The sequence below is a fragment of the Phascolarctos cinereus genome, unplaced genomic scaffold, assembly GCF_003287225.1.
Source record: "Phascolarctos cinereus isolate Bilbo 61053 unplaced genomic scaffold, phaCin_HiC Scaffold_7;HRSCAF=346, whole genome shotgun sequence".
Taxonomy (NCBI): domain Eukaryota; kingdom Metazoa; phylum Chordata; class Mammalia; order Diprotodontia; family Phascolarctidae; genus Phascolarctos; species Phascolarctos cinereus.
The window spans coordinates 169,083,597-169,105,053 of NW_027556180.1; the positions used below are offsets into that span (position 1 = coordinate 169,083,597).

Genomic DNA, 21,457 nt, shown 5'->3' on the forward strand with positions numbered 1-21,457 from the left:
TCGTACCTCCACTTTTTTCCTTCTCTAATCTGGCTTTCATACCATTTCTAGAATATTCTTTCTCTTATGTTGATCTGGTCACATCATTCCTTTAGCCAAAAATCTTTAGTAGTCCCCTCCGTGCTTACCAATGAAAATTACTTTGCCTCACTTTCAAGGCCCTCAATGCTCTGGCAGCTTGGACTTTTAAAGTTTTTTCTTATGTTATACTCCTCTACACATTCTGTGCTATAGACAAGCTGAAACTCATAAATTCATAGACTGTCAGAGATAGGAGGGAATTTGGACTATACTGCCCCCAAACCAACAATACATTCATACACATCGGGGCTTTTCTTAGGTCATGCCCCACATCAGTAAGGTTCTCCATTCCCTATCATCTTCTGTTGAATTACTCCCTTACTCAAATACCACTTCATCCATGAAATCTTCTCTTCATGAATCTGCCTCTTTTAGGCAGCTATTGGCACAGTGGAGAGAAATGGGTCTAGGAGGCAAGAAGATCTGAGTTCAAAACTGGCCTTACTAGCCATGTGACCCTGGGCATGTCACTCTTTGCTTCAGTTTCCTCAGTTGTAAAATAATAGCACCTAGCTCACTGGGTTATTGTGAGGATCATATGAGGCAACATTTATAAAAGCACTTAGCATAGGGCCTGGCACATAGCAGGTACAATATAAATGCTTATTTCTTTGTCTTCCCCTTCTGATGATCCCTGTTGGTTGTCCATCTTCGTCCTTATGTAGTTCTTTATTTTATAACTATCTAATGCGCTTACAATGTAATATTGTATATTACAGTTCTCTGTTTATATATTAACTCTTTATTAGACTGTGATTTCCCTAAAGGAAGTAACAGTGACTAGGAGAATGCTCTGGGCCTGGTGGGCACATAATAAATTCATGAATGAATGAGATTTCAAAGTCTTTCCAGAGAATGGTTCTATTCACAGGATATAACGAAGATGAAACACCAACCTATTTCCAGTAAAGACATTTTTCATCCAAGATAGCTAAGTAAATGAGGTTCAGGTGACCAGCTCTCAATCACTAGAATTGATGTAGCTATGGCTATGGGAATCCAAAAGCATTCTTGATAGTGACTAAAGATGTTCTTTTGGTCACCAAGAAAATACCTCTTGGTCAACTCTTGATTTACTTGATGTCACCAAGTGTCACCAAAATTCTTCTGATAAACTGGAATGAATTGTTATGCATTGATAATGGCTTTAAATAACTTGGCCATAACTCAAGGTATGGAAATCATTTTTGTTATATAGGGATTTGGTTTAAAATGGAGCTTATAATGTAATTAGAGGTGCATAGTTCTTAAAACTCTCATGAAGGTGACATCCTAGGCCACACAACTCTTTCTCTTTGTGGTAGAGTGTATTTCATCTATGTGATTTAAAAAACAGCATTGGAGCGACAGGTGGCTTTCAGGACCCTTCATGGAAACTGAACTTCGATCACTAAGATCTTCCACAGAATATCTTCAACATTCATCATCTTTGGCCATATCTTCTTTTGTTGCCTCCTTTTATCAAATCCCATTAGTATAGGTTATAAAAAACTAATACTGTGATGACTTTAAACTTTTCCTCTATTTAAATTTATTTTATCTAGGTTTAAGTGAATAAAGTCATTTTCTTTTGTTTAGAATTCTAATGCTTATTTTCCTTTTTGCTAAGCATATACAATCAGTTCTGCTATAATACAACGTATGTATTCCCCCCCCAAAAAAAAGCACTGGGATATGTAAAGTCATCCAATTAAAACAATAGGCCTTCAAATCCGGCCTCAGACCAAACACCTAACACTTACTAGCTGTGTGACCCTGGGCAAGTCACTTAACCCCAATTGCCTAAATATAAATAGATAGATAGATAGATAGATAGATAGATAGATAGATAGATAGATAGATAGATATGCCTTATGGGAAAAATGGGATTGGGAGCACAATGCTCAAAAACTTCATCAGTGACTCATAAAAAAAGATAGGAACTTAGTTTAAAAACTGTAGCACACTTCTATACATGTTAAATGGTTAAGAGACACATAAATATTATGAAAATAGTGGCTGTGAAGTCCATGTTCATGGGCTGCTGCTCTGTTTGCATCTGGGTTTGCAATCTGTGAAGTCAGGAAAGTTAGACAAGCCACAACTCCAGACCTTGGGGCCAGAGGCCATAGCAGGTAGGAGGTGCCAACTAGCTCTCCTCCAGCCACAGCTCCTACTACTACAGAAGATATACAATACATACAGTTCTTTACCTCTAAAAAGACCCGAAGTTTGCTTGTGGAAGTGGGTGTCAGTAGGGTTGCAGCTAGTGAGCAATTGTGAAGTGGTGCTGTTTTCTACTCTCACTATTCCAGCAAACTGGAAACCAGAATTATTCTCAAATTATACCCAAATAGTTCCCAAATATATGTTTAGCCTTAGAACAAATTCAGTTTTCAAAATAAGCATTATAGCAGAGCTAATGATATTCCTAATGGATCATCGAGTAGGAAGAAATCTTGGTTCTTGACTTGTAGAAATCCAGAATAGGAAAATATAAAGAGCATTGGACTCAGAGTTAGGCATTTTAGCTAAATTAACAAGCAGTCCCTTCCGGCTCTGGAAGCCTGTGATCCCATAATTCATAGGTATCATCTCCAAACAACTAGCAAATAATTGAATTGTATTCTCTCCTATCTCTCTTCTCTTTGCTTAGAAGCACTCTTTCTCCCTGATTGAAAAGAAGTGATTTCTGAGAAATGGCAGGGGCACCCCTGGATCCTCCTACCAGCCAGTCCTCATATTAGCAGACCCACCACACACAGTAGTCATGCTACTCCCTGTAATATAGAAGCTTCTGACCAGCTTAAAATGTGAACTTTTCAGTAACTGTTCCTCATCCATGTGTAGCAATAGAAAAATGTTCTGAAAGTGGAGGAGATGAAAGACCTCCATTTACAGATAAACAACCTTACTTTTTGACTCTTTAGCGTTGTCATTATAAAGCACTCAGAGCTGATCAGCCAGTCAGATTGCCGGACTGACTGAACATTCTTTACCCTATAATTTTGCATTTAGAGAACATCTCATGCTGTGGCGCTAATGGTTCTTAGATTGTTCCATTGTGACTGTTGGACTCTGACCTTTGGGGGGGGGTTATCCTGAGAGAAGGCAATGCTCTGAATGCAAGGAATATTTCCAATATTTCCCTGACTCAGGTGGCTTCTTGTTTCTGTGTTCTAGGAGGTGTATGGTGCCTTAGTGGGGAGGGACTGTTGTGACTGCAATAATTCCCAATGACCAGGAGGGCAGAATGAGATAGAGGTCTCAAACTGGAGTCAGAGCTGTTGAGTGGACCACCTTCATGGCCAAAGAACTGGTAACAGGTGCTCTTATAATGGAAGAGAGGGGAGGCCTCAAAAGTTATGTGGTATCTAGGATGGAAATGCGTATTTATTTGACTATGGTACTCTTCGTTGCCAATCAAAGAATGCCAGACTTAGAAGAGGTTTCAGAGGTCATGTAGCACAACCCATAGCAATATATATATATTCAGGAGGGCTAAATGGAGACTGTACAGCTGCTGTTCTTAAACTTTTCGGTCTCAGGAAACCTTTATACTCTCAAAATTTATTGAAAACTGCAAACGTGTGTTATACCTATTAATATGTATTGTGTTAGAAATTACACTGTCTTAACATTATAATGAAAAGTTTGAAAATATCTTAGAGCCCCAGGGGTCTCTCAATCACACTTTAAGAACCACTATTGTGCAGAATCAATATCAGTTTACAATACACACATACATATAACCAACATATATTCACATGTGCACAGACACATACATGCATATATACATCATAAATATGTCCCCTTCAGAAAGTCGTATGGGGAAAAGAAAGAGGCAAAAAAATGTAAAGGTATAAATATTCCTTTCAAGTATAAATGAAAGCATCTGAAGGGATTCTGAAGACCTTGAGTAAGGTAGTTGCATATGAAAAGGACAAGAGAGGCAATGAGCTTACCCCCAGAGCACAGGCTGCCCAAGTACCTTTGTTTTGAACTACTCACTCTAAGATCCAACAGGAAACATGAAATTTCCTGGAGTGGTCAACCTAAGTTAGAGAAATGTACTTCTGTGACAGAACCTACTTTTAACCAGAAAAAATGTTGAATAGGAGAAGCTGTCTTTCCCACCTCCTTCCTGAATGTTACAAACTTCAAAGCTGAGGTCCAAAGGAAGCCTCTTTGGGGCTTCTGCCAAGCTGGGGCTAGGGGGCTCTTTTGTGAAAGAGCACAGTAGCACTCCAGGTGAAAAGAACATTGTGATACTCCAACCGAAAGAGTCTGGCCACACCCACCGGAGCCTGAAAATGGAGGTGGTGGAGACTGCAGCTGCCCATTGATGATTATGCCCTGTGAGTTGATTAGATCAATTTCCCCAGCATGGATGCCACACCCTTACAAACAAGTCCAGTGGCCAAGCAGAGCAAGCCCAGCTGAACAGTAGAACAACTCATGTACCAAAACCAATGCTCCAATCTGAAGTGAATGATGTGAGGGCTCTACAGAGAGAGAGAAAAACATCAAGGCCCTCTGGCTCTAGAGTTGTGAGTTGGCTTGGCCACATGGTTTCCCTACACATGGGCCTCACTACAATTGTATTTCATGTTTGTGCCCACTCTGCTCTACCCCCCTGGGACTATGTATGTGTGTTTATGGGAGAACGTGTCGTAGGCTTTAGGGTAGGACGTTTGGTAATTCCTGTTCTTATTATCCCATTTGAGGATCTCTTTTTAAGGAGTTAATTGAATCTTCTTGTTGTTTTTCTGTTCAGTTGTTCGTTCATGTCTCACTCTTCATGACCCCATGGACCATAGCACTCCAGGCTCTTCTATCCTCCACTGTCTCCCTCCCAAAGTCTGCCCAAGCTCATGCTCATTGCTTCTGTGATGTTATCTATCCATCTCATCTTCTTCTGTCCCTTTCTCCTTTTGCCTTCAGTCTTTCCCAACATCAGGGTCTTTTCCAATGAGTCTTGTCTTCTAATTATATGGCCAAAGCATTTAAGCTTCAGCTTCAATATTTGATTTTCTAATGAATAGTCCGAATTAATTTCCACTGATCTGATCTTCTTGTTGTCCTGGAGACTCTCAAAAGTCTTCTCCAGTGCCACAATTTGAAAGTATTGATTTGATTGTGCTCAGCTTTCTTTATAGTTCCACTTTTACAGCCATACATCACTATTGGGGAAAAAAAACATAGTTTGGCTATACAGACCTCTGTCAGCAAGGTGACATCTCTACTTTTTAGTATACCGTCCAGATTTGGCACAATTTTCCTTCCAAGAAGCAAGCATCTTTTAATTTCATGGCGGCCATTACCATCTACAGTGACCTTTGAGCCCAAGAATATTAAATCTTACTTGCTTCCATTTCTTCTCTATTGCCAGGAAGTGATGAGACCAGTTGCCATGATATTAGGCTTTGTTTTGTTTTGTTTTATTTTGATGTTAAGCATCAAGCTAGTTTTTACACTCTCTTCTTTCACCCTCATCAAGAGGCTTCTTAATTCTTCTTCATTTTCTGTCACCAGAGTGGTATCATTTGCATATCTGAGATTGTTGATATTACTCCAGACAACCTTAATTTTGGTTTTTGATTAATCCAACCTGGCATTTTGCATGATGTGCTCTGCATGCAAGTTAAATAAATAAGGTGACAATATACAGCCTTGTCTTATTCCTTTTCTAATCTTAAACCAATCAGTTGTTCCATGCTGGGTTCTAACTATTGCCTTATGACCCACATACAGGCTCCTGAGGAGAAAAGTGAAATTATCTTGTGCTCCTGTCTTTGAGTACTTGCCACATTTTGTTATGATTCACAGTCAAAGGTTTTAGTGTAGTCAATGAAGCAAAGGTAGATATTTTTCCTGGAATTCCTTGTTTTCTCCATAATTCAGTGAATGTTGGCAATTTCCTACTTCCTCTGAGTCTTTGAAAACCAACCTGCTCTTCTGATAATTCTTGCTTCACATATTGCTGAAGCCTAGTTTACAGAATTTTAAGCATAACCTTGCTGATGTGTGAAGTGGGCACAATTGTGTGGTAACTTGAATATTCTTTGGAATTGCCCTTCTTTAGGACTGAAATGTAAACTGATCTTTTCCAATGGCCAATGTAGGGTTTTCCAAATTTATGGTGTATTGAGTGCAGCACTTTAACAGTATCATCTTTTAGGATTTTAGACAACTCAGCTGGAATTTCATCATGTCCACTCGCCTTATTATTAGCCATGCTTCCTAAGACCTACTTAACTTCATTCTCTAGGACGTATGACTCTAGAGACACACCATTGTGGTTATCAGTGATGTTAAGATCTTTCTTGTATAGTTCTATATATTTTTATCATCTCTTCTGCTTCTGTTAAGTCCCTACCATTTTTGTTTTTTATCATGTCCATTTTTGCATGAGAGGCTCCCTTGATATTTCTAATTTTCTTGAGGAGACCTCTTGTCTTTCCCATTCTATTGTTTTCTTCTATTTCTTTGCATTGCTTATTTTTAAAAAAACCCTTCTCATATTTCTTTGTTATTCTCTGGAATTCTGCATTCAGTTGGGTATATCTTTCCCTTTCTCCTTCACCTTTCATTTCCCTTCTTTTCTCAACTGTTTGTAAAATCTCATCAGACAACCATTTTGCTTTCTTGCTCTTCTTTTTCTTGGGATATTTTTTGTTGCTCTCTCCTGTACAATATTGTGAATTCGTGGTTCTTTAGGCACTCTATCTACCAGATCTAATCCCTAAAATTATTCATTACCTCAACTTCATATTCATAAGGGATGTTATTTAGATCATACCTATATGGTCTGATGGTTTTCCCTACTACAATTTAAGTCTGAATTTTACAATAATAAGTAGGTGATCTGAGCCACAGTTTGCTTCAGGTCTTGTTTTAACCTACTGCATAGAGTTTCTCCACATGTGATTGCAAAGTATACAATCAATCTCATTTTGATATTGGCCATCTGGTGATTTCCATGTGTAAAATCACCTTTTGAGGGGTTGTTGAAAAAAGAGTGTTTGCTATCAGCATGAATTATCTTGACAAAACTCTATCAATCTCTGCCCTGCTTCATTCTGTATTCCAAGGCCAAACTTGCCCATTATTTCAATTATCTTCTGATTTTATACTTTAGCATTCCAATCCCCTATGATGAATGTGACATCTTTTTTTTTTGGTGTTTTTTTCTAGATGTTGTAGGTCTTCATCAAACTGATCAACTTTGGTCTCTTTGGCATCAATGATAGACTTGTATTACTGTGATGTTGAATAGTTTGCCTTGGATTCAAACAGATACCATTCTGTTATTTTTGAGATTACGCTCCAGTATTGCTTTTCTCACCCTTTTATTGACTATGAGGGCTACTCCATTTCTTCTAAGGGATTCTTACCCCCAACAGTACATATAATGATCACCTGAATTAAATTCACCCATTCCCATCCATTCAAGTTCACTGACTCCCAAGACATTGATGTTTAACCTTTCAATCTCCTCTTTGACCACATCCAGTTTACCTTGGTTTATAGATCTTATATTCCAGGTTCCTATGCAATATTGATCTTTACAGCATCAGACTTTCCTTTCATCACCAGACATATCTGCAACTGAGCTTCCTTTCGGCTTTGGCCCAGCTGCTTCATTCTTTCTGGAGCTACTTGTAGTTGTCTTCCATTCTTCCCCAGTAACATGTTGAACACCTTGTGAGCTGAGGAGCTCCTCTTTCATTGGCATATCTTTTATCATTTTAATACTATCCACGAGGCTTTCTCGACAAAGATACTGGAGGGGTTTGCCATTCCCTCCTCCAGTGGATCACCTTTTGTCAGAACTCTCCACCATGACCTGTCTATCTTGAGTAACCCTGCACAGTATAGCTCATAATTCCATTGAGCTACTCAAGCCACTATGCCCTGATAAGGCGGGGATCCAGGAGGGGATTGAATCTACTAGCTGGTGTTAATAGAAGCATGCTGGTGGAGTAAATCAGTTAATGTTACCCACAAGGTTGCCTCTAGAACTAGAAGTAGTAATGGCTCCTCTAGGGACCTGACTTGCCAGGAGCAGTGCAAGTTGGGGGACGAGCCAAGAAGAGGCATTACACTTGAATAATAGATACCTGAATGCATAATAAATACATATGTGTATCTATACACATGTGCATATGTACACATGTGTGTCTTTGTCTCTATCTGTGAACTGGGGGAGAAGAAGGAAAAACAACTACACATGTGATTTCTTTGGTACAGGGATCTCTGAGTGAAGTAACTCCCTTTACCAACATAGAGCTGCAACTGCTCTTTAACCTACTGAATTAGAGGCTTGTCCAGGACACTGAGAGTTTAAGTGATTTGCCCAGAGTAATTCAACAAGTACTGTCAGAGGTGAGATTTTAATCCAAATCTTCCTGAATTCAAGGTCAGCTTTCTATACACTATACCTCTCTCTCTTATCTATTAGAAGAAACTATTCAATTTATTTGTGTATATGTTTGCTAAGCTCCTTTGAAGGTAGGGACCATGTCATTTTTCATTTTATATCCCAGCACTTAACCTGGCACTGTGCTCTGCATTTAATAGGCACTTAATAAAGACTTGGTTGTTGAACTGAACTGAACTGAACTTCCTCTCAGGGAGAATTGTTAGATACTGGAATAAACTGTTAAAGGCGACAATGGATTCTTTCCCTGGTTATATCCTAATGCATAGTAAGTTCTCATCCACCAGGATTGATTCAAGTGTCAGAAGACAAAAAGAGGTACTGGATAAGCCCTCAAAAGTGTTTCATAACCTTGAAATTCTATGCAGAATATCTACAGTAGTCATTTGTATCTCTCATGAGGAAATCCATGGGTTTCACAGGATGAGCAGACATGGGTGGGTTGTAATCTGCCTCAATGTAGAGACCTCTTAAATCAATGAGATCCTGCTGGAATGTTTTGAGTATGAGGAAAAGAGCATAGCTATTAAGAATACAGTAAAAGCCTGGAGAGAGGAAAGAAACTCTTTACCCATCATCTGTCATAAAAATTTCACATTTTAGAAAAAACACTGCTGATTAACTTACATGCTTAATGTATGATGAATAATTTAAATGACTAGCACATGCTTTTACTCATATGTAAATAAAATATTGTGGGCCATCACCAGTCATCTTGACTTATGTTTTGCCACTGGACTCCAATGATTCTGGAGGAGAGAGTGAGGCTGATGACTTTGCCTCATTTAAATCCAATTCACTTGCAAGTCAAAATATCATCCTCATGATATTTGGGATATTCCCATCATCCTCTTTGAGAATGAAGGACAAACAACAAACAACAACAAATATAATGTTACAGGTTCACTATCACCAGGACTTTGGTTGAGCTGTTTTCCCAGTAGTGAGGATGAGATGGACATCCTTATCCACTGAGTCATCCACATTCATCCAGTTGAGCATAGATAATTGGCTCATTCTACAAATTCTCTTGGAAATTGATGCTCACTTTTTAGCGGTCTTGAAGCTGATAAAGTCAGTGTTGCAAATTAATTGCATTACAAAACTGCATTACATTGCCCAAAGAAGGGGCTGAAGGAGAAGAGAATGGTGCTGTGTGTCTTGTTTCCATATTGACAGATTACTTGGTATATGAAGCCTTTTGCCTCCTTGGGCAGGGCTCCAGAATTTAAGGAAAGAAGAAAAAGGGGAAAAGAAACATAAAGGAAGCAGAAAGTTAACTTCTAACTCATTGAGAAGCAGGGACATTTTTATTAATTAAATTTCTATTGAATATGATACATGGAGTTCATAGATAGACAGGTAAGGAATGTTTTACTCCAAAAAAGTCCTTTTTTCTAGTGTATGAATTTCTGTCTTTGTATCCCCAGTGCTACTTAATTAATGTTGAATTGAATAAGGGATGGGAGTGGGAGTGGGAGGGAGGACCAATTACAGCAATGCATATGAACTTTTTCTTCAAATTTTTTCTAAGAAATTTGAATGATTTGTCACTTGTATTCTAGAGGAAGCTATTTCCACTAAGGAAAAGAACTAGGAATTCAGAAAATGGTAATTTTCCAAGCTCTCTTTCTTGCAGAGAGGGAATAAAAGAGTTAAATGAGGAAGAGAGTGACAATGATATATATATACCACTTCAACGGTCTTAGATTTTTCAGGCTTCAAATGAATCAGAAAATGAACTTCCTACAGGTGCCATATGCCTCTGATGGTCTAGACTTCAGTGGGGTTTTTTGAGGGTTGAAGAGCAGTTATCATACCACCCAGAGGTGATTAAGGAAATCAGTATGTTAGCTTTCTTTTCACTGAATTTTTAGCAAAATAACTATGTGTTCACCTTAGATTAACTTACGTATGTGTGTGCAAGCATTTTACCTTGAACTAATGCTAGAAATTCCCTACTTACCTATAGCTGCTCATGAACCTTTGGTGTTCTTTGTAACCACGAATGAGCCATGGCCCTCACTGAGGGATCTCCCAAGGTATAGGATGACTCCAATATTCTAGTTTAACTACACTTACTTGTCTACTAACTTGTTTATCAAGCCTAGGACAGCTAACCATAGAGCATCAAGTTGCTCCTGGAGTCCAACTCTGAGGAATCGGGGGCCTGTGAACATGTGCAAAAAAAAAAATCTGGTTCAGATAGACATTTGCTGTCCAACTGTGTATACTTATCATTCATCAGTTAGATCATATCTTTTAAGAAGTACTATCCCCTCCCTAAATGTTTTCTTTGTTATTGAAGTGATAGTCCCAGTGTGCTAGCTCTATTTTCAGGAGCAACCTATGGAGATATAAATGTGTCTAAAAGATGCAAGGTAAATTTGGATTCATCTTTTCCCATAACACAATTGTTAGTGCAACTTTTATATACCACCTCACACTTATCTGATTGGCTAATATGATAGAAAAGGAAACTGACAAATGTTGGAAGGGGTATGGAAAATTTGGGATACACACACTGTTGGTGCAGTTATGAACTGATCCAACCATTCTGGAGAGCTATAAAACTGTGTATATCCTTTGACCCAGAAACTCCACTACTAAGTCTGTGTCCCAAAATGATATTAAAAGAGAGAAAAGGAAAAGGACCTATATGTGCAAAAATATTTATAGCAGCTCTTTTTGTGGTAGCAAAGAATTGGAAATTGAAGGGATGCTCATCAATTGAAGAATAGCTGAACAAGTTGTGGTGTATGAATGTAATGGAAAACTATTGTGCTGTAAGAAATGATGAGCATGAAGCTTTCAGAAAAACCTGGGAAGACTTACATGAAGTTATACAAAGTGAAATGAGCACAACCAGAAGAATGCTGTACACAGTAACAGCATTATTGTACAATGATGAACTGTGAATGACTTAGCTATTCTCAGCAATACAAAGATCCATGACAATTCTCAAGGACCTAGGATGAAAAATGCTGATTCCAAAGAAAGAACTGATATAATCTGAATGCAGATCAAAGCATACTGGTTTTTATTTTTACTTTCTTTACTTTTCTTGTGTTTTGTGTCTGTTTTCTTTCATAACTAATATGCAAATATGCTTTGCATGACTGCACATGTATAACCTTTAACAAATTGCTTGTTTTCTCAGTGAGGGGATGGGAAAGGAGGGCAGGAGAGAATTTTGGAACTCAAAATTATAAAAAACAAAGCTTAAAAATTATTTTACGTGTAATTAGAAAAAATAAAATACTAAAACTTTTTTTAAAAAGGTAGTTGTTAGTTCAAGTATTTATTTTTATTATTATTATCACTGATAATAAAGTTATTATTGTAATTATTAGTAATAATAATTATAATAGGGCATTGAGACTAGACCTGTGTTTTTATTTAGTTATTTAATTCCATGGATGAGAAAACTCTTTGCACCAGTGGATGTAGGTTCCTTTTCTGCCACATACAGATTTAGGGAGTTGCCTAGACTATAGCAGCAGGAAGTTAAGTGACTTACCCAGGATTGCAGAGACATATAACATGTACAAGACTTAAACTTAGGTCTTCCTAGTTCCAAGGCCAGCTCCCTATTCCCTACACCATGCTAGCTCATTACTGATTTAAAAAATAATAATAACATGAGGGGCATGTAGGTGGTACAGTAAATAGAGCGCTGGTCCTGGAGTCAGGAGGACCTGAGTTCAAATCTGGCTTCAGACACTTGATACCTACTTACTGTGTCACCCTGGGCAAGTCACTTAACCCTGATTGCCTCGCAAAATAAATAAATAATAACAATAATATTAACCTACAACGTCTTGCATTTCTAAAGTGCTTTATGGTTTGCAAAGCACTGTCATTTCTACCTTTGTAAAATCTGAAGTATATGATTCCTTCTCACCCCTGATACTGCAGCCATACCAGTGCAGGCCCTCATCTCTTCACACTTGGACTACTCCCATAGCCTACTGCATGATCTCCCTGCCTCAAGTTTCTTCCTACTGCAGTCCATGTTCTACTTGGCTGCCAAATTCATCTTCCTAAAGCTCAGCTTTGACCATATCATTCCCTTGTTGATAAATTCTAGTGCTCCCTTTTAATTCCAAAAGCAAATAAAAAATCCTCTATTTGGCTTTTTAAAATTAGTTCTTTCCTACCTTTCCAGTTTTCTTACACCTTATTCCCTTCTACATAACTGACAATCAGTAACATCGGCCTTTTTTGTTGTTCACATGACACTCCATCTCCTGACTCCAGACAGTTTCTCTATCTGCCCCTCATTCCTGAAATGCTTTCCCTCCTCATCTCTACCCCCTAACTTCTCTGGATTCCATCAAGGCTCAAATAAAGTCTACTTTCTGCAATAAGCCTTTCTCATTCCTCCTTAATCTCAGTGCCTTCTCTCTGAGGGAACTTAGGGTATCCTATGGTATGGCGCGTGGGCCATATGTTGCACAGGTCAGAACCCGAACTAGAATGGAAATCATCTTCTCCTTAGTCTTAGAGAGAGGTAGTTTCTCATAGATGTTGCTTAAGATGATGCTCCCAACTTATCTGGTATAGATTGTATTTATATATAGCTGCTGCAGGTTGTCTGCCCCATTTGATTGTGAGCTACTTGAGAGCAGGGACGGTTTTTTTTTTATTTTTTCTTCATACTCCCAGTATTCAGCATGTGGCACATGATAGGTGCTGAATAAACACAGGTTGACACTTAACATACATTATCTTATTTGATATCCATGACATAAGTACTGCAGATATTATTCTCTTCATTTTATGGAAGAAGTCTAGTAAGTATGTGATGTTGAAGTTAAACATAAGTCTTCCTGATTCTTTGGGAAAGATTTGGTCATCATTTTCCTTGGGAAAAGTAATGATAGAGGCTCCTCTATTGCTTTTTGTAACAACACCATGATAACAGTATAAAAAAAATGTCACCCAGGACACCATCCATTTAGTTTAATTCAGCGGCTGTCAGAAGGAAAGAATGCACATGTGGGATTCTCAGCTGATGATTCCTGCCATTGTTTGTTCTGTGAAGTCACAGGGTCTTAAAACTATAGCCTTTTAAATGTAAAAAAGCTTTTAGAGTTCTCATTCAACCCACTTATTTAATAAATGAGGAAACCTAGAAGCCTAGAGGAGAAGTTACTTACCCAAAGTCACATGAATAGTAAACAGGAGAGAAAAGTTTTGAACCTGGGTCTTCTGACTTTAGACCCATTGCTCTTCCTGTTATATTAATGATGCCCAAGGGTCTGTGTGTAGAAATTCCCCCTCACAGCTCCTGATATTGCTACAAGATTGTTAGAGGTGAGGGCCCACCAATGAGCTATTGACCAAACATGGCCACTTAGCTTCTTTCGATGATCTGGCTGGGACCAGAAGAGTCAACGGCCATGGCTTGACTCTAAGTGTGCTAGGCTGGCTTGTCTATATGAGCTATGCTTCAGCCCATAATGGTGGCCCCGTTTGCCTCTGCAGTCAGTATACAAGCTGCATTCAAGCACATTGTTCTGTGCTTTGAGATACCTCTCCTTTGAAAAGGATTGAACAAAATCAGCCTCTATTCTAACACTAATGTAGGCATTAAAAAGGTTAGAGAAACAGTTTCTGTGCGTGTACAGTGGCCAATTTTCAAACATTAACTCCTCTATCCTTAATATTTTCTGTAAGCCCCAAAGAAGGTTTGTTCCACATGACAGACTAAATGGCTGCATTTTATTTAAGAGAGAAAAATTGATTTCGAGTTTATGAGAGGGCAAAAAAAAAAGTGACAGGTCCCAGAAAACATTTTTTTAAAAGACACGATTTTTAAAATGGTCAAATAGGCTTAAAAATATTTGTAAGAAAAATGTGTTCCCAGGCTAAGATCCTACATGATGTATTTCAAACCAGAGTGCACTTTCACAGCTCAATTCTAAATCACTGATAATAGGACTTTATAAAAGGCAATTCTGACAACCCTTTAAGAAAGCAAGGCACTAAGCAGATAGTATTAGAACTCCGGGAAAGTTAATTACTATGTCAGCTGTGCCAAGGGTTTAGGAGAGCCCTGATGCTCACAACTATGATTCTAGGTCAGCTTAATTTTGCTCCTATAATCTAGCCATGCGAATTAACACATACCCACAGAGCCAGGGCCTTCCTGGAGATCGGTCCGGGGCTTAGCAAATCAGAATGACTCCAGCCTCACCTCAATGAAGCCTTTCCCAAGTAGCCTGCTCACATCCATCAGTGAATATTTCACTCAAGTATTTATTGAGCACCCACAGGGTGCATGGCGAGAAAGTACCCCAGGGTCAATATTAAGGAAGGGCAAGCATCTCTCTTCTCTCAAGAAAATTAAAATCTAATTGGAGAACCAAGACCGACAAATGTATAATTTGCAGAAATATGTCGTTGTAATATTCACAGAAGTACAGGGAGAAGAAAAGTGGGCCAAGAGCTAGCACAAGCCTACTGAGGCCACTAATTGGGGCAAGGTTGCTGTAGGATGAGCTTTGGAATTTCCATGGCAACTTAAAATAATAAAATATCATCTTAATTATTTTTTAATGAGCAAAAATCCATCTTCTCTTTTCTTCTTCCCTCCACAAATGAGAATGAAAGAAAAACAAAATTTCTGTTACAAACACGTGTAGTCAAGCAAAATAAATTTCTGCATTTGCCATATCCAAGAACAAATTATCTCTTTTCTCAAATCCCTCTCGAATCCCTCACCTCTCTTGTGAGGTGGATAGCATGTTTCATCATTGGTCCTCTGGAATCATGATTGGTCATGATGCTGATCTGAGTTTTTAATTCTTTCAAAGTCAATTAGCTTTACAATACTGTTGTCGTTGCATACATTGTTTTCCTAGTTCTAATCACTTCACTTTGTACATACATGTCTTCTCAGATTTCTCTAAAACCATCTCCCTCATCATTTCTTACAGCACGATAGGATTCTATGATATTTATTACTATACCTGGGCCAGCCATTCCCCAACTGATGGATATCCCTTCAGTTTCCAGTTCTTTGCCATTACAAAAAGAGTTATGAATATTTGTTACATATCCTTAGAGTTTGTTTTCCTTAGGACTAATCCCTCCCTTAATCTGCCCTCCTTCTACTTGCTCCCCCTTCTTTCTCCTTTTCCTTCCTATTTTCTTATTGAATGAAATGTATTTCTGTATCCAGCTTTCTGTATATGTGTGTTCTTCCTTTATTTGACCAGATCAAATGTGAGGTTCAAGTGTTAGCTACTTCTCCCAACCTTCCTTTCTTGTTTGTATAGACTTTTACTTGTGAGCAGTTATGTGCAATAATTTTCCCTAATCTTCACACCTCTTTCTTCCTCTAGTGTATTCCTCTCCCCTCTCTTTCCATTCTTCTTTTAAGATCCTCAAGACATTATAGAATCACTCCTAGGCTTTCCATCTAATTAGACCCCCCTCTATGACCCCAATGATGATAAGGTTCAGAGGGGATACATATATCATGTCCCCATATTAAAATATAAACAGTTTGTCCTTTTTGGGGACCATTGTGATTGTTCTCACATGTTTATTATATTTCTCATTACTTCTATGTTTAAAATTCAGTTTTTATGCAGCTACCACGGTCTTTTCTACAGGAATGCATGGCTGTCCTCCTTTCATTAAAGGTCTATTTTTTTCCCCTGCAGAATTATACTCAGTTTTGATAAGTAAGTTTTTCTTGGATATAAGGTTTTACCTTCTGGAATATTTAGTGTTGCAAGCTCTTCATTTCTTTCTAGTAGACATTGCTAAATTACGTGTGATCCTGACTGTGGCTCCTCAGTATTTGAATTCCTTTTTTCTGGGTTCTTGCAGTACTTTTCTTTTTCTTTGAGCAAGAACTTCTGGATTTTAACTATAATGTTCCTGGAAATTTTCTTTTAGGGGTTTCTTTCAGATGGTAACCAGTGAATTCTTTGTATTTCTGCTTTGCCTCCAGTTCAAAGAGATCTGGACAGTTTTCCTTTAAGGTTTCTGGAAATATGATGTCTCGGTTCTTTTCTGGTCATGGCTTTCAAACAGTTGAATGATTCTTACATTTTTTTCCTCCTTGATCTGTTTTCCAGGTCAGTTGTTTATCCTATAAGGTACCTTACATTTTCTTCTATTTTTTTTCAGTCTTTTGACTTTGTTTTAATATTTTTTCTGTCTAGTAGAAGTTATTAGCTTTTACTTGGCCCATTCTAATTTTCATGGAGTTTGTTGGTTGGACAAGGTTTTGTATCTCTTGTGTCAAGTTGTTATTTCCCCTTCCAATTCTTTTCTTTTCCATAGCTCTAATTTTTTTTTCATTTTTTCCTATAATGCCTTCAGTTTGTTTATTTTTAAAAATTGTAAATTCTTTTTTTCACTCTTACCTTACTTTTCCATAAATTCCAGTTCTGTTTATGCCCAATCTCTGTTTTCCTTTGAAGCTTTACTCTTAAATGTTTTCAGAGACATTCTTTTCTTCTGGATTTGTGCCTTGAGTGTCACTGTCACCATAGTAGCATTTATAATGGGATTTGGCGTATGTGTGTGTGTGTGTGTGCTCATTCTTCCAGCCTACTTCCTAACTTTAGACTTCTTTTTAAGGCCGGCGTCTGTATAGTTTTGGAGGAACTGTCTGGGTTGGTCCTACTGCTGCTTTGGTGGAAGAGAGAGGGAGTATTAAGAATTGTGTTATTCCAGGATATCAGGAATAGCTCAATCTGGAAAACTTTAAGCTTTCAATTCTCCCAACATGGTCTGAATCACAACAAAGTTTAATCATTGTCTTCTTGGTCTGAGTTCTACAAGTTTTTGACTTGGGTTCCAGCCTGAACAATAGACCTTTGGGCTTACCTATTTGGAGTTTCAATAGATGTCTGCTGGACTCAGGCAACATTAGCCAACTGGAAAGTTCTGCTGGTTGAGTGACAGAACTTCAGGCTCTCCCCTTGGTCTGAAATCCAACCTCACACTGTCCATAATGATCCACACACCAGGCACTCAGAGGATGCTAGCCATGTGCACCTTGAAGGTCAGAATGGACTTCGGTGTGGACAACTGCCAGCATAGAGATAATGACAAGCACATGGCCAAGGAGCTCTACCGTAAGGTCAGCGTTCTCTGCTATGTCATGATGGGGCCTCAGAACCTCAAGAAGAAGGCAAGACACGTCAAGGCCACATGGGGCCAGTGCTACAATAAGATCCTGTTCATGAGCCTGGAGGAGAAGAAAGACTTCACCACTGTGGGACTGGACACCTGTGAGGGCCACAACCAGCTCTACTGGAAGACTGTCAAGGCCCTTCAGTACATGTGTGATCACCATCCAGACTATGCCGACTGGTTCCTGAAGGCCGATGACAACACCTGCATCGTTCCAGTAAACTGTCCCTGAACGACCTGGCCAAGCCCGTCTACTTTGGACAGTGCTTCAAGCCTTACATGAAGCAGGCTACATGAGCGGGATCCCCGGCTACATGCTCAGCAAGGAGGCCCTCAGGAGGTTTGCGGAGGCCTTCAGGATCAAACAAGTGCTTGCACAGCTCCTCCGTGGAGGACCCGGCTCTTGGCAAGTGCACAGAGGCTATTGGTATGGAAGCCGGAGACTCACGGGACCCCAGTGGCAAGAAGACCTTCCATGCCTTTGTCCCCAAGCACCAGTGGTTACCTGCACAAGACCTTCTGGTACTGGAACTACAAGTATTACCTTCCTGTTGAGGGCCCAGGTTGCTCTTCAGACCTCACAGTTTCCTTCCCCTATGTTGACTCTACTACTATTTATTAGCTGGAGTACCCCCTGCATCACCTGCATCCCTATGGTTATTCCTACAGATATCAGCCAGTCTTTCCCAAGGTGCCAGCCAAGCAAACAAGTGAGGCCAACAAAAAAGAAGACACCCCCCCCAAAAAAAAGAAATTAGGAAACTGGTAAAGAAGGAGTCCTCCAGAGCAAAAGGAGGCAACATAAGGGCCTTACGCACCAGCAGCAGTGCAGGGATGAGAGCTCTGTGGACACTAGGAGCCTGCCAAGGAATCAGCTTTGGTTGGGATGCCTGTCCTGCTTATTCTCTTCAGGCTTCAGCTTCCTCTAGAGCCTAGAACTGAGATCTTTCTCTACTCCTGAGGCTCAAGACACAGGGTGGATGGTTGCTTCTGAATTTATTCCTTGATCAGTGCATAGCCTAGGGCCTGTGACCATTCCTCACCCTGGAATGCTACCCCTAGGTATAAGTCCCCATCTTTGTCCACTCTGGATCTATAACCTGGGACTATTAAATGACAGAGCTGCCAGCTGGCACCTGTTCCTATACCCTACACAAGTTTTGGTCCTCTATGTATGATCTAGAAACTCATCTTGTCCTGATGCTCAGCTTCTCCCAACATTGGAATTTTCCACCACTGTACTCCAGTCCAGACCCCATCCCCAGTGTCCATAGATCTGTCTGCCTCCATTTGTCAGACTGGGCTAAAAAAAATACTCATTGTAATTTGTTAAAATTGGATTTCCTAGTCCAAGTTTAGTCTGGTGCATTTTCTAGATTTAGAGGAGTTTTTAGAGTGGAGCTCACTGAACTTTTTCCCATTACTCTCTCCCTGACAATTTCAAGGCAGGTTGGGGTGCAGTGCTACTACTAGGCAGAAGGCAAAAAATGTCAGGAGTGGGGCATAGTGTGAGCAACGGTCTGGCACCAGAAGCCTGTGATTTTCTCCTTTGGGAAGATAAGAATTGCAGAAGGAAAAGAAGGCAGAGAGGAGAAGTTACCTCTTCCTTCAAAAACTGGTTCCTGTCTAACACACTCCCACAGCTCTCTCCCCATGGAGGGTCTGGAGGAATTGATGAAATCTCAGAGATCCAGGAATTTCTATACCTGAGCAGGAGCTAGGTCTAATATTTCTTTGTGCCTTCCGCAGAACTTAACATATGTTTTGGACATAGTACTCAATAAATGTTTATTGAGAAATAAGGCTTTAAACGACTGATGAGAGAAATTTCAATCAAGATAACTCTTATGTTTCAACAATTTGGCAAAGATAATGAAATATGGGAAACATCCAAGTTGGAGGGGTTGTAGAAAGATGATTCACCAATGCACCATTAGTGAAACCATGGATTGGGCTGATAACTTGGAAAGCACTTTGGAATTATGTGAAGAAATTGACTAAAGTCTCCAGTCTACGTATTTTCAAAAGGTCAATGATAAAAAGAAAGAACTCATGTAAATCAAAATATTTATAGCTGCTCCTAAGAACTAGAAACAAAAACAATCCCTATTGATTGGAGAATGGTGAAATAAGTTGTGGTGCATTTGTTACTGTTGTTACATAAATGTAATCAAACATCATTGTGCCATAAGAAACAATGAATATGATAAATACAGTGGGGTATAGAAGATTTGTATGAACTGATGCAAAATGAAGCAAGCAGAGTCAGTAAAGCAGTATACACAATGATTGCCACAATGTAAATTGAAAGAACATCAACAAAAAATTGAAATCATAATGACCAAGCTTGGCACAGAGAAGAGGTGTGAGAAGGCATCCCTCTTTCCTCTTTGCAGAGCTGTGGGAGACTATGCATATGGAACACTATAAGTTAATGCGGAACTTTCTCATTGTGTTGGTTAGCTTTGCAGAACTGTGGTTTTTTTTTCTCTTTTATTCTTTGTTACGATGGATGGCTCTCTGGGTGGGGGAAGAGATGGAAGTGGGATAAATTGGGAAATTCTGATTGATGGAATAATTTATAAAAGACAGTTGGTCCTACAAAAAGCAGTCTCTATCATATAACATGTATTTTAATGGAAAAATCTATTTTAAAAGAAATTTCCTTTATTCATGCCTTCATTCATTCATGCAACAAAATTTTATTAAGCACTTAACAATGTACAATACTCTGTATGAGGCTCTGGCCTATTTATGCAAAACTAAATAAGAAGTATTATATGGCACAGTGAGAAGAACACTGAACTAGAAGCCAAGAATCCTGAGTTCTGCCACTTACTAGCTATGTGTATGTATATACATGTATATGTATATGTGTGTATGCATACATACATACATCACAGGAGCTAGGAGTATAACCCCTTCACTATCTGAAAAATCTGTGTAAAATTTTTTGGCCTTCTCTTTGCTCCAGAGAAGAAGTCTGAATTCTTTTTTCTTTTATGGGGTATTTACAATATCTTATTGTAAAATTTAGGTTAAGTATTTGGTCATAGTCTCCGTGTCATCTACTGGCCTTCATATGTTGTCCATAACTTCCACAAAACTCCCCAAAAATTTCCATTTGATTTCTTATGCCAACCTATAATATATCAAAACTGCAATGGGGAAAGTTGTGATGTGGAAAGGATACCTCTGTGTGTGTGTGTGTGTGTGTGTGTGTGTGTAATCTACACACACATATATAAATATATACACACATATATACATATAGTTATCTATACACAAATAGATATCTATATGTCTATATATGTCCATATATATGTGTGTATATATGTATACGTGCATGTATATACATACACTTTTACACACACATAAATATAGTTGTATAGATCCAGACCTGGATATAGATAGATAGATAGATAGATAGATAGATAGATAGATAGATAGATAGATAGATCTGTACTAGGTCATGCTAGTTTTCTATGTTTTATTTCCCTAATTCCAACCTTATTTGGAGTTGTATATAAAACTTGGGCTTGAGCTTTCATGGTGTTTTTTTTTTTCGAAGGGGTCACATTCCTTTCCCAGCTCTCTGTCTACCTCGGCTCCATTAAATTGAGTATTAATCTTTGGTAAGAGAAGACATTTGTCCATCTCTCACAGCCACTACGTAGTTCCAAAATCTCATAGGTTCAACTCACAGTTTACTATGTCTGCTTCTCTTAGAGATAGAAATCACCCATGTGAAGAAATACATTAGCTGTGTCACCCTGGGCAAGTCACTTACTG

General features: G+C 38.8%; 1 protein-coding gene and 1 pseudogene across 1 annotated transcript in view; both read left to right on the forward strand.

Annotated features, from left to right (window-relative positions):
- Positions 1-21,457, forward strand: part of LOC144454852 (uncharacterized) — a 59,288-nt gene that overhangs the window by 32,131 nt on the left and 5,700 nt on the right. The window lies entirely within an intron of this gene.
- LOC110193421 (glycoprotein-N-acetylgalactosamine 3-beta-galactosyltransferase 1 pseudogene) lies at positions 10,519-18,601 on the forward strand (annotated as a pseudogene).